This window comes from Triticum urartu, chromosome 7A (genome assembly GCF_056163025.1).
Source record: "Triticum urartu cultivar PI428250 chromosome 7A, HENAU_Tu73, whole genome shotgun sequence".
In the NCBI taxonomy this organism is placed as follows: domain Eukaryota; kingdom Viridiplantae; phylum Streptophyta; class Magnoliopsida; order Poales; family Poaceae; genus Triticum; species Triticum urartu.
In genome coordinates, this window is record NC_141879.1 from 629,853,423 (window position 1) to 629,867,186 (window position 13,764).

At 44.7% G+C, this 13,764-nt stretch overlaps 1 long non-coding RNA gene across 2 annotated transcripts in view; it reads left to right on the forward strand.

Moving 5' to 3' along the window:
• The window catches only part of LOC125549158 (uncharacterized), a 55,819-nt gene extending 42,270 nt beyond the window's left edge, over window positions 1-13,549 (forward strand). The window contains exon 2 of one of the 2 annotated variants that reach the window (XR_015610034.1): window positions 13,020-13,549. This is a non-coding gene — a long non-coding RNA (uncharacterized LOC125549158). The remainder of the gene's footprint in view (window positions 1-13,019) is intronic. The other variant, XR_015610035.1, reaches the window with a different exon arrangement.
• Window positions 13,550-13,764: the final 215 nt, after the last annotated feature.

Here is a 13,764-nt window from a genome sequence, read left to right on the forward strand (position 1 = left end):
TCTCAAAACAAATACGTGGATACATACACATATTCCTAAGGCCTGATAAAAATCTGGAAAAGAAATGATTTGTATTTTAGGAAATACAAAAAAGAGAAATTTCTGACAGAAATGGCACCCTTTTATCCTATATACTGTCAGAAATTTATTTATTTTCCTATAGCCCAAAACAAAGTGAGATTTTTACCGAAACTTGACACGTGCAATCGGAATGTGTATATGTATCCTCGGGAAAATTTCATATTTTTTAAAACTTCAAAAACCCGAATTTCAAAGTGTTCAAATATAAAGAGCAGTGAAGCTCGGTTGCTGCAACGCATCTCCCCCTTTTTTCTTCTTGAATACGACCTCTATAAGCACCTCCGAGCGCTGAACCGGCACATCATATTGTGATTGCCGAAGCCGCCACAAACGCTTTCGTAGTCAACAGTAACGTCTCCTTTCACCGAACGTGCATCACTAGAAGACTTGAAATAAATCCAGATAGATGTGAGCACTAGTGTAAGTTGGGACTTGAACCCTAATGGTCTGAAATAGTTAGGAAAATGCGAGCACGCCCATATATACAACACCGTTGCAATACCTCCCATCACCCCCTGCTCCTAATCCGGTCCGATGGCGCACCATATTGCCAGGGATATGCTCTCCTCCACCATGGTTCAAAGCTCAGAGGCGACGTGATAGGTGGGAACCCTATGAACGAGTTCACGCCCGAGGGTGGCCCGATCTTCACGTTGTAGGATCGAATCGGGAGGGATAACTAGCTGCAAGCAGCCGGGATAACTAGCTTTATACCTGCCAAGGTTGGATGCAACCCGTACATTGGGGATGGCTGACCGAAGTTACAAGAACTCCAACCCGATGTCCGAACAATCGCAGAATCACAAACCGGGACTAATCCACACAAAACGGCCGGAACCGTAGAGCACGAACTAGGGGGAACCAGAGGCTCCTTCTCGCGAATCCGAATGAACTCACAAGAGCAAAGGTAGCAAGATCTTTCGGGTCTCTCTAGCAGTCTTGCTGCATAAGCTTGTAGCTCAATGATTTGACAAAAGGTTTTTCAAGAGGATGGGGGAGATGGGGTTTTATAGCAGGGACAACCCTCCTTGGGTAGGTGTGAAAATGGTTTAAAAAATAAACAGGTTTGCATGGATTTCTTGGGGGAATAAGCAGTCAACTTTGGGAGTTGTTGGAGAGCTCCTCAAAAATTCGCGAAGCCTTGACAGCCTGGACACCTTCCACGAGAATGACTACAACTTTTGACTCACAACTCCAAATGATGTGAGGTTTTTTGCATTGGAAAGATAATTTGATGTAGCTTCTGTTGATGTACTCCTATAGCCCCGTCTCTCCACCACATGGGTGTGGCACACCAAAACATTAGAGGTAAAAAATGACAACATCAGCTTCACTTGAAACTTGTTTCCTCCAAACTTGTTCCTCCAAACTGGTTGCTTCAAGAGCTCATAGGTTGTTGGGTTTCTTCCATGTGATACCTAAGTTCAACCAACAACAATGGGGATGAAATCATAGTTGTGTCATCAAGGTTATAAGGTAAACTTAAGTTAGCTTTCACCTGGTCACTTATTAGTTTGGCATGACTTCTTGTGATTGGACCTATAATTGTTGGAGACTTATCGATGGTTGTGGTGTCCTCATCATCCTCCCCCTCCTCAAAAGGAGTCATCCTCGACTCTGATGGTCCAAAGTATGAAGAGAGGTCGTACACATTGAAAGTTGAACTAACACCATAATCCATCGAAAGGTCAATCTTGTAGGCATTATCACTTATCTTCGCAAGCACTTTGAATGGACCATCTCCACATGGCTGCAACTTGCATTTGCGTTGATCCGGGAAACGATCCTTCCGCAGGTGCACCCACACAAGATCACCTTCTTCAAACAACAGCTTCTTTCTTCCCTTGTTTGCTCGTTTTGCATATTGTTGAGTCATCTTCTCAATATTTTCTTTGGTCTTCTCATGAATTTTCTTCACGAAGTCAGCACGCTTACTTGCATCAAGATTTGTTCGCTCCTGCAATGGTAAAGGCAAAAGATCTATGGGAGCAGCAGGATTGAAACCATAAACAATTTCAAAAGGACAAAATTTAGTGGTCGAATGTACCGCCCTGTTGTATGCAAACTCCACGTCGGGGAGACACTCTTCCCACATCTTCAAATTTTTCTTTAAAACTGCTCTCAGCATCCTGAATAGTGTGCGGTTGACAACTTCGGTTTGTCCATCTGTTTGTGGGTGGCATGTAGTGGAAAAGAGAAGCTTTGTTCCTAGCTTTGCCCACAACATTTTCCAAAAATAGCTCAGAAACTTGGTGTCACGATCTGAAACAATAGTGCATGGTACTCCATGTAGCTGCACGACTTCCCTGAAAAACAAATCAGCAATGTGTGAAGCATCATCGCTCTTATGACACGGGATAAAATGAGTCATCTTGCTAAACCTATCAACCACCACAAAAACGGAATCACTCTCTCTCTTAGTATGTGGTAATCCAAGAACAAAATCCATAGAAATATCTTCCCAAGGTGTGCTAGGAATTGATAAAGGCGTATAAAGTCCATGAGGGTTTAAACGTGACTTAGCTTTGCCGCAGATCTCACAACATAGCACATAGCGCTCAACATCACGCCTCATCCTTGGCCAAAACAAATGGCCGATCAGCACACTCTCAGTTTTTTTGCTCCAAAATGTCTCATGAGACCACCAGCATGAGCCTCCTGCAAAAGCAACAAGTGAACAGAGCAATCTGGGATGCACAATTTGTTAGCTCGAAACAAGAATCCATCATGCAAGTGAAACTTTTCCCAACCTTTCCCCTCACTACATTTTGAGTGTGGTTCAGCAAAACATGGGTCATGGACATACAATTCTTTAATGCTTTGCAACCCAAGAATTTTAGTATCAAGTTGTGAGAGTAAAATATGGCGTCTAGACAAAGCATCGGCAACAACATTATGTTTTCCTTTCTTGTACTTGACAATATAGGGAAAAGATTCTATGAATTCACTCCATTTTGCATGTCTACGGTTCAGTTTTTGTTGACCTCTAAGGTGCTTTAAAGATTCATGGTCGGAATGTATCACAAATTCTTTAGGCCACAAATAATGTTGCCATGTTTTCAAAGATCTCACAAGTGCATATAATTCTGTCATAAACTGAATAATTTAGAGTTGGACACTTAGTTTCTCACTAAAATATGCAATAGGCCTACCTTCTTGCATTAGTACACCTCCAATACCCACACCACTTGCATCACATTCAATTTCAAAAGTCTTACCAAAGTTGGGCAGTGCAAGCAATGGTGTAGATGTCAATTTTTCTTTCAGCTCTTGGAAGGCCTTCTCTTGTGCATTTGCCCACTTGAAGGGAATATCTTTCTTGGTTAGCTCATTCATTGGGGCAGCAATGGTGCTGAAATCCTTCACAAACCAGCGGTAGAAACCAGCAAGGCCAAGAAAGCTTCGTAGTTGGCTTACATTTTGTGGAGGCATCCACTCACGGATGGCTTTGACCTTCTCCTCATCTACCTCCACACCTTTACCTGAAACAACAAAGCCAAGAAACACAACTTTGTCTGTGCAAAATATGCACTTTTCCTTGTTAGCATATAATCTCTCCTCTCTTAGGACAACAAGCACACACCGGATGTGTTCAACATGTTCATCCAAAGTTTTGCTATAAATCAAGATGTCATCAAAGTAAACAACCGACTTGCCAATGAACATTCTAAGCACATGATTCATTAATCTCATGAAAGTACTAGGTGCATTTGTCAATCCAAATGGCATAACTAACCACTCATACAAATCAGATTTTGTTTTGAAAGCAGTTTTCCATTCATCACCCTCTCTCATTCTAATTTGATGGTAGCCACTTCCCAAGTCAATTTTAGAAAAGATGGTGGCGCCACTAAGTTCATCAAGCATATCATCAAGCCTAGGTATGGGGTGCCTATACCTCACGGTGATGTTGTTAATAGGCCTACAATCACAACACATTCGAGAAATTCCATCTTTCTTGGGTACTAAAAGAAAGGGCACAGCACAAGGTGAGACACTTTCCCTTACATAATCTTTGTTTAGTAGCCCTGCAACTTGTCGCTGAATCTCCTTGGTTTCCTCCAGGTTTGTGCGGTATGGTGGTCGGTTCAGCAATGGAGCTCCTGGGACCAAATCAATTTGGTGCTCAATGCCTCTTTGTGGTGGCAGCACCAGTGGTATCTCTTCGGGGAGCACATATTTATACCCCTGCAAAATTTCAGCAACAACACTAGGAGTGGTAGAGGATATTTCGTTAGTAGAAAGGAAATTGTCCTTGTACAAAAGTACAAAGAACACGGAATTGGGCTCTCTCAACTCTCTCATATCCCTTTTCCTAGCCATCATAACTAATCCCTGTTTTTCCCATGTCTTGGTCAATTCAAGTTGTGGGGTTTTATTTGGCTTTGGATTCTCTCACTCACTATGTTGGTGGATGTCACTCAAGTGTTTCTCACTCACTCTCTCTTTCCTTTTCAGATCATCCATCAATATTTCTTCGGGTGTCAAAGGGAGCAAAGATATGCGCTCTCCCTCATATTGGAACGAGAGACGATTAGTACGGCTGCATAAGCACGTATGACTATGTTCGGAATACATGCCTATATTACATTGATGAACTGGAGCTAGTTCGGTGTCAACCTAGGTTATGACTGTTACATGATGAACCGCATCCGGCATAATTCTCTATCACCGATCCATTGCCTATGAGCTTTTCCTATATTGTTCTTCGCTTATTTACTTTCCCGTTGCTATTGCTACCATCACTACAAAATACCAAAAACATTGCTTTTACTACCGTTACCTTTTGTTACCGTTACCACTACTATCATATTACTTTACTACTAAATACTTTGCTGCAGATACCAAGTTTCCAGGTGTGGTTGAATTGACAACTCAGCTGCTAATACTTTGCTGCAGATACTAAGTTTCCAGGTGTGGTTGAATTGACAACTCAGCTGCTAATACTTGAGAGTATTCTTTGGCTCCCCTTGTGTCGAATCAATAAATTTGGGTTGAATACTTTACCCTCGAAAACAGTTGCGATCCCCTATACTTGTGGGTTATCATACACCTTTGGACAACCAATCTCAGAAATTGGAATCTTCTTTTCACATCCATCTCCAATGTTGATCTGGCACTTTTCCATCTCTGAGTCTCTTCCTTTCATTACTGTGATAGTAACACACCTCTTCTCCTCATACAATATCAACATTTCTTCTACATCTTCCTCAGATTGGATTAGCTGCATGCCTGCCATTCCTACACCTTCTTGCTTCACATAGTACATTGAATCCTTTTGATCATAGCCCTGTATCCCAATAATAGCTAACATGTTGATATATGTGATATCTGATTCACATAAGGTCCTTTCCAGATTGTCACAGCCTTGGAAATGAAACCTCATATCCCATGGTTCATCATCATCCAAACTGCAAGTTCAGTTAGCATTACATTCAATTAACACCATTCAGTAAACAACAGAGTCAGATAACAGTCAATATTACATTCAGAGAAACAACAAAGTGAACAGAAAATTCAGTTAACAGTCAATCAATTAACAGTAAATTCACTTAGCAGTAAATTCAGATAACACTAAATTCAGTTAACAGTCAATTCAGATAACAGTAAATTTAGTTAATAGTCAATTCAGTTAACCACAATTAAGCTCACATTCAGTTAACAGTAAAATTGTGCTTTAAGTTAAAACTGAGCTAAGTTAAAACTAAATTAAAACTAAGTTAACAGTGAAATTCAGTAAATTCAGTTATCCACAATTCAGTAAATTCAGTAAAAATCTGCTTTAAGTTAAAACTGAGCTAAGTTAAAACTAAATTCAGTTATCCACAATTAAGCTCAGTTAAAACTAGTTGAGCTAAGTTAAGTTAAAACTAAACTAAATTCAGTTATCCACAATTAAGTTAAAACTGAGCTATGTAAACACAACTGAGCTAAGTTAAAACTAAATTCAGTTATTCACTTAACAGTACATTCACTTCATCACAATTATTCTGTTCAACTATTGAAAATTAGATTCAAACCCTAATTCCTAAATTGAGATTCATACGGAGGAAAGAGTCTAGCTAAACTAGCAAAATCACTCAAAGTGTTCAACTACAGTAGCATAATCACTCAAATTGTTCAACTACACTGGCATAATCAAAAAGAGAATTTTGGAAACACTCATTCCACACCGCCGAGGCCGGATGTGAAGTGGTGGCTCCGCCCTGGATTGGCCTTCCAGACTTGGGCCAGTTTGGCGGCCGCACGTGCCTCAATGTCGTCAGACTTGAAGATGTTGCAATCCTCGCCGCGCTCATCTCCGCCGACGCCGGTGGATCGAGAGGCGCCAAACGTACCAGGGAGCGCCGTCGGAGAGCGAGGAAGGACGGGGCGGCCACCAGCATCGGCGATGGCGAGGTCGCGGTCGTCCCTACCGTCACCGCATGCGCCTCCGTCGTCAACGCCGCCGCCGCCACCGCCGGTCGCCATGCGGGAAGTGACCTAGGACGACTAGATGCGACCTGGGGAAATGGCTGGGTCGGGCCGGCTCGTTAGGTCAGTGCGACGCCGTCTAACGGCGCGCGTCACGGGCGCTGTCTCCCCCTGTCCACATGGCGCCTGAGATTGGGCCCAACAGGTCAGTTTTTCACTCAGACGCGCCAAATCGTGCGATCAGTGTTTTTTGAAAATTGTCAGCTCAAACGTGGTGGTTTTTTGAAAAAAAATGAAAGGTGGTGGTTTTCTGTTTTAGCGTCCCCTAATGTGGTGGTTTTTTGCAATTTACTCGCGGCGGCGGCGCTACGGCGCGGGAGCAGAGACGGCGGGAGCACCGTGGTGCCGGCCATGGTCGCGGCCGTGGAGTCGCGAGAGGAACGATCAAACGACGATCGCGAGAGCACGGATCCTGCGGCAAGACGGGAGGGAGGAAGAGGATGCGGTGAAGGGCAAGGTGAGATAGATCGGGAATTTGGGAGACGGGGCGATCAAGAAAGAAGAGATGCGGGGCGATCCGAGTTCATATCTAAAACGCGCGCTAATCTGAGTGGGCCCATGCATAGCTAAAACGCGCACCTTTTTTGAATCCGAGTATAAGATGAATCTTTCTCTATTTCCAACTATACTAGCACTAATGAATTCCGAGTATTAGAAACAGTTTATTCTTCCCCTAATAATAAAGCAGATGCTGCTTCGGGTCGTACGCCGTCGTCATTTTTGCAAAAAAGTCCTTGTGCTTTTCCGAAATTGAACCCGCGGTCCCTATTTAAGTGCCTCTGAAAACGCTTTGTTTTTACAAAAAGATCCTATGCTTGTAAGGAATTCTGTCCGCAATCCTCTGACACATCTTATCCAAACTTCCCTTTTTCAGCGACGGCGGAGCACGAGCAGGTGAGGGACGCCGCCCTTGTCGTCGGACGGCTACAGCCGCAGCGGAGTAGAAGGCAGACGCCATGGGCGCGTGCTCGGGTAAAAGAGGCCATCCTTGCTGCGTTTGATGGAGGATGGAAGGGGGGAATTTACTCGGATGAACAGAGAAGAGAAGATGAAGGACATGAGAGAGCGATTGCCTTTTGCCGGTGAAGAAAACAGAGATGGAGGACATGAGAGAGAGAGAGAGAAAGAGAGAGGGGTACAGATTCCAGGAGGCTGCTCCGGCAGCGCTGCGACGCGATCATTGTGAAGCTATACAGCGGCGCTCGCCCCTAAACCTAGCAGTGATATATACGGCAGTGCTGCAACGACCATTGCTAAGCTATATATACGGTGGTGCTCCGGCAACAGAAAACCATGAGGGGGCAAGCTCCCGAGGAGGCGATCTCCGATATTGTTCGTCATCTGGGAGAGAAAGGCCTGATGCTAAGAGGTGGACCTTAAAACATGCGTCAGATCCAAATTGATCTGCTCATGCACCCAGACAAAATGATTTGGAGGAACTAGATCTAATGCATATAGCAGAGAAACCGCCAGAGAAGAAGATGAATACCGGTGAGTAGATCAAGCAGAGAAAAAAAAGGGGATTTATTATTGGGCAAAAAAAAGAAACAAATCCACCAGCTCCAAAGAGGACAACGAATCAAGATACCCATGAAGCAGCGAGCAGAGAAGCCGGGCTGCAGACGCCTCCACCCCGGCAAGCGCCTCCTGCTAATTACTAGGGAAAGGCTGGAGGGAGAGAAGGGATAGGGGCAAACCAAGGAAGAAAAGAGGAAGCTTGGAGAGAGACATGCGGAGAGCACGAGGAAGGAGGTTGGGGGCGAAACCGCGAAAAATCGTTTTTGATCCCGAGCACAGCTGGACCCGAAATCTGACGCATCCGTTCGCATCGGGATATCTGCGGCTAGTATTTCCCGTCGTACCTCGCTTGCATATATGCGACGTATATAGAAGGACAGCTGGCGCATTAACTCTCGGTCCAAACGGACGGACATCCCGGTACAGAAGTTAGCCCGACGGACCGGAAACTGTTCTGGGCCGACCTTTTCCACTACGGGCGACGGGTCCCAAGCTGGAATAAATATCCCTCGCCGTTCCCCTACCAATCCACCAGCCGCCATCCAAAGGCCAAAGCAGCAGCCAGCCGCAGGAGCTTATTTCACCAGACCCCATTCTTAGAAATTGCAGTGTTTCCAGCTACGAGGAACGCACACGCAGATAAATCATGGATGCGACCCACATCAAGAACAGACAAGGAAATTATCACATTCAAACTCATACTGGAGTACTACGGTCATAACAACAAATAACTGACACACATTCCATACCAGGCAGCTCCCAACTCTACCCGCAGCCTTGTTTCAAAACAAAACAAATACTCTACCCCCAGCTGTGAAACCTCAGTCAGCCAACTTCTACAGACAGAATTCATGACCCCAGAACTGACGAACATTGCCGTACGGTATACTCTTATACTGCTTTCAGGGATGCCATCCTGCCACCTGTCATGCAGTACTTGCATATAATCTTTCTGGAAGTTCAAACTTTTTTGAATCTACCTGCGCACAACTCACTCATGAACTGGGAAAACACACTTTTGTATCCTGCATGCCGGCCAAGTGTCAGCAGCAAACACATTCAGCATACAAGCCCATGCTCTAAACCTGAGACGTGAACGCTAGCTAGTGTACACGACCACACATATGAACTAGGCAGATGCCAGAGATACCCCAACAGTAGGAAGCAATATTTCCTGCAATCAGTAAACCAAATTTAGTACAGATGAACATTATCAAACTTGGTATACTGGTACAATATGTAAGATGCCTCTGGTAATTGAGGAACAAGCGTGGAGCAATGCTCACTGAAAAACACTAGAAAATCCTGAAAGGTACTCCCTCCGTTCCAAATTACTTGACTCATATTTATCTAGATACGGATGTATCTAGACACTAAACAAGTATAGATACATTCATATTTAGACAAATTCAAGTCAACTAATTTGGAATGGAGGGAGTACTACAATACAGATTACAGATTAAAACTTCAGAACTCATTTTTCGGCAGTTTGTACAACGTCCCTTCGATTAGGAGGCAACAAAACTCCTCAAACATAGCCCTGGTGTAAATTTTACTTGCATGCCGCTCTATCGCCAAATTGGTCCTCCTAACAGCTCCACCCTGTCATAATATAGTTCGGCTTTTCTGTCTGTTAGTGATTCATGTAAACAAATGCCTGACATGTATGAAGTGTACATGCATTTCTGTCAAATAATCAAATTATACACACACAAAATGCTTATAGTCACCGTCCTCTTCTCCTCGTAGCTTTCCTCACGCTCGTGGTCAAACTGTAAACTCATGTACTGCCTGACAAATATATTCATTGGGCTTGAAGGCGGCATGTATGCATGTCTTCAACATGTGATTCACGGCTTATCTTCACGCAAATGTTTCTTAGGGTCCTCGCACCTTCTTGACCGAACCAAAGAAGGTACACCTTCTCAAGGTTCACATTGTTTTCCCTAAGTTGCTTTATCAAATCTTGTGTATGGGTCGATGTGCTTGTGCGACCACCAGTGCGCCTTCTCACCCATTCTTAAGGACATTGAATGGTTGCGGCTCTCACGGTGCTCTGTGATGTACCAGCTGTTGTCCGCCGCGTGCAACAGTCTAATCAGCACTGTTCACTCGCATATGCATGACCTACTATTCTCTACCTCCGGTTTGCCCTGTATGTTGGCCAACAAAACATAACATCAGACACTACCGCGTTTGGAGAGCACATCGACGACACGGCAAAAAACATTTACTCTGAAATGTACAATATTTGAGCAAACTCGCTCGTTACTCACCGAGCAACCACATATGATCTCCTGCATGCATTTCATCCTCACGGCATTTAGTCTGCTTTTATCATATCTGATACCAAAGACATCCCAAGAATATAGATTGTTGGAGACGTATGCCTCAACTAGTGAATCAAAACTTGGGCCAAGGGCAGGGCGTACTAAATTCTTTGTAGGTTCCTCTGCGTTGCAAATTGATTGCTCCATAGCGCTCATCCGAGAGGGACATGGTGTCCTGTTTGGTGGCGCACTATCCAGCCATAACCTGTTTTTTTTGCAGATGTTCATTATTCACTCTACGAGATCAAATACAAGAATAATTTTGCTGTTCATTGGTTCTACTTCAATAATATTAACAGTATGTTGAAAGTGCTTCTGACTGTTAAACCTTTTATGCTAACGATTTTTGTGAAGTAAAACATTTTTCTGACAGAACATGTGTGGATGCGCAGACGAACATGCAGTCAAAGCTGAATATACAGACCAACATCGGTAGGATACGGATCACATCCTTTAGTCCAGCCTGGTGCCTCTGGGTTGACTATGTCAGTCGACGGCGCTGACCTCGTCGAAGATGCATCCGGACAACGGCGGCCGCCAGCTCCTGCTCTTTCCTTCCCATCGCCGTCGAGCTGCTGAGCGCACCCAGACCCAACATTCGAGTCTTCGGAACGGCAAGGCCAGCTCCGTAACTCCGTTGTTGGGCAACAAGACTAGAGAAACCGGATATGGTTGCTCAAGTTTCTCAGCAAACTCCTCTCGTAATGGAACCTGAAAGAAGACAACAATGGCCGGGAACTAACCGGTCAACGGCGTGGAGCAACTCTAGCCCGGAATCCCCCATTTTTGCAGTCACCGCGGGTGCAGAACGAGTGCCGCCGCAAGGACCTGCTCAGAATAGGGACAACGTGTTTTTGGGTGGAAGGGACGACGAGGGTTCCGACGATCTGATCCCTGACTCAGGTGCGCTTCTAACGATCTGGTCCACGGACCAGAGTTCTCGTGCGCGAACGCAGTCTCCTCCCTACGTTCAGGGCCCACGCCAGAGATACTGTTTCCTACCGTATTCCATCGCATGCTCCTTTTTCGCCGCTCGGCGTCAGACGTGTCAGACCGAAAATCGCGGATCTCGAGCCAGCAACGGACGCCAATGATTTCGGGATCAGCTGGGCTCGGGCACCAAATCGCCGTGTCTGGCGAAACCGGCCTTTTTTTGGAAAGATTCACACTCCTGCCTCTGTTAATATGCGGGCTGCTCGTGGGATATGTGGGCTGAAGTCCCATAAATATATTTCGTACTTTTCTAGGCAAATAAATATATTTCATTTGCCCACTGGCGTCCGCAGTTTATGCAGCGCAGTTTATGCAGGCTAAGGCCAACTCCAACGTGCCGACGTATTTGGTTTACGCATGTCCGTTTGAAAAGGAACAAAAGCGTACGCATGTCATCTGTCTATACGCATTTCTGGCCTAAATTTGGGCCGACGTATTCGCAAATTGGGTGTGCTTGTCAACCGTCTGGAGGTATTTCTGACCTAAATTTATAATAGATGTGCGTCCACGCAAACACAAGGCGGACGCCCAAGCGGCCGCTAGCTGTTTGGCGCCGGTTCGCTCTTGACGTCCACCTACTGTTGCCTACCATATTAAATGGACACGCGTGCGCCTGGGCCCGCACGTCAGCGTCTGCGTGAGGTCCTATTTTATCCGATTGCAGCGGCGGGGGGGGGGGGGGGGAGGGGGGATGCATTTCACTTCTTCTCCCCCATGCTTTCGTCTTTACGTGCCCCACTCGCCCGACAGCCAGCAATCCCTGGCCACCCATTGGTATTTTTAGATGTAGCGGAAAGCCCGGCCATGGCAAGCATGACTGCGAGGCGGCGTCCGGCGAACTTCACCATTGCGTTGTCGATGCTGGGGCACGCCAACCTAAGTGCCCGCACCTACGACACTACCTCCCGGTCCACCAGTTTGTCTACCACTGTTAGAACTGCATCTCGGCGTCGTAACTGAATGTCAACATGCCGCATGGCCGACACCTCAACCCTAAAAAGGGTGCCAGTGTCGTTGGTGCCACGGTCAGCCCGCGTGTGTATGGAGCAGATCCTCCTCAGTAGAGCTGCCCTAGATCCCGAACTGCGCGGCCACCCAGACTACGCCGAGGACTCCCCATATTGGGACGTGGGGTTCACACTTTAAGATAAAGAGTGTTTCAAATTGTTCTTGCTTTAAGAAATTATTTATATTTTTAAATATGTTCACGCTTTTAAAAAATGCTCAAACTTTCACAAAAGAAGTTCCATTAAAAACAATACATTGAAAATTGTTCACGAAATAAAAAAAGTCATATTTTTTAAAACATGTGTTCAAAAATGTTCGTCTTTTAAACATGTTCTAATTCTAATAAAAAATAAAAAATGTTCAATTTTATTAAAAACATTGAAGAAATATTCATGTTTTTCGAAAAGTAAAAAATAAAACCGATTGACACGCTATTCCATGTCCATGCACCACTACTCTTCCAAGCGAAAACAGTGTAGCTTTATCACCGATGCTTATCAGAATTGGATTGTAATGCACACGGAGCAAGTTTTCCGATTTTCTTGCCCGTTGCAACGCACGGGCATTTGTACTAGTAGAAATCTATGTGTCGTTGCTTACGTCTCTCTGCTTCAGTTCAGAGTTCAGAGTTCTGTGGCACACACACGCACACACAAAGAGGACCACCTTCAGTTCAGAGTTGTTATATTGTACACCACCTGAGCATGGAGATCTTCAGGTGCATCAAGGCCTTTTTTCAATCCAGAACAGCGTTTATTTCGAGATCCTGATGTGTTTGTTTGTAGTGTGTGCAGCTACAGATCTTAACTCTGAGCTTGTCAAGTTGAAGTCTAGTCTGATTATGCGCAAAAATAATAAAAAAATGAGTTGAAGTTGCTGCTTGTCAAGTTGAAGTTGAACATGGCGGCTAAGTATCACCTTTGGTTTGCCATGTATGATCTCAGAGACCTGAAGATCAAGCTTGCAAAGATTCCGAGATCCCTATCTCTGGATGCTGCAGAAAATAGGAACAACAAGACACGAAACATCGCACGTTTGAATTACAATATGTAGCTGATGGAAAATCAGTCTGGTAGTTGGTACCACAGAAACATGTTTATTTACTTCACTATTCAAAACTGGTCTTAATATCTCGAATATGTGCACTACCTGTGTCGTAAAAAGCCCATAATCCTTGCTTACATTTTCATTCTATATATGCTACTACTGAATGTTCTCCATTATATCAAACCTCTGGGTCTAGAATGATTCGAACTCTGGTCGACATTGGAGCTGAACTCGTCATGGTTATGTATATTGTCCTGCTTGATTGGCCCACGTATGTCGATGTCGTGTCTCTCTCAACACATCCATGGATCAG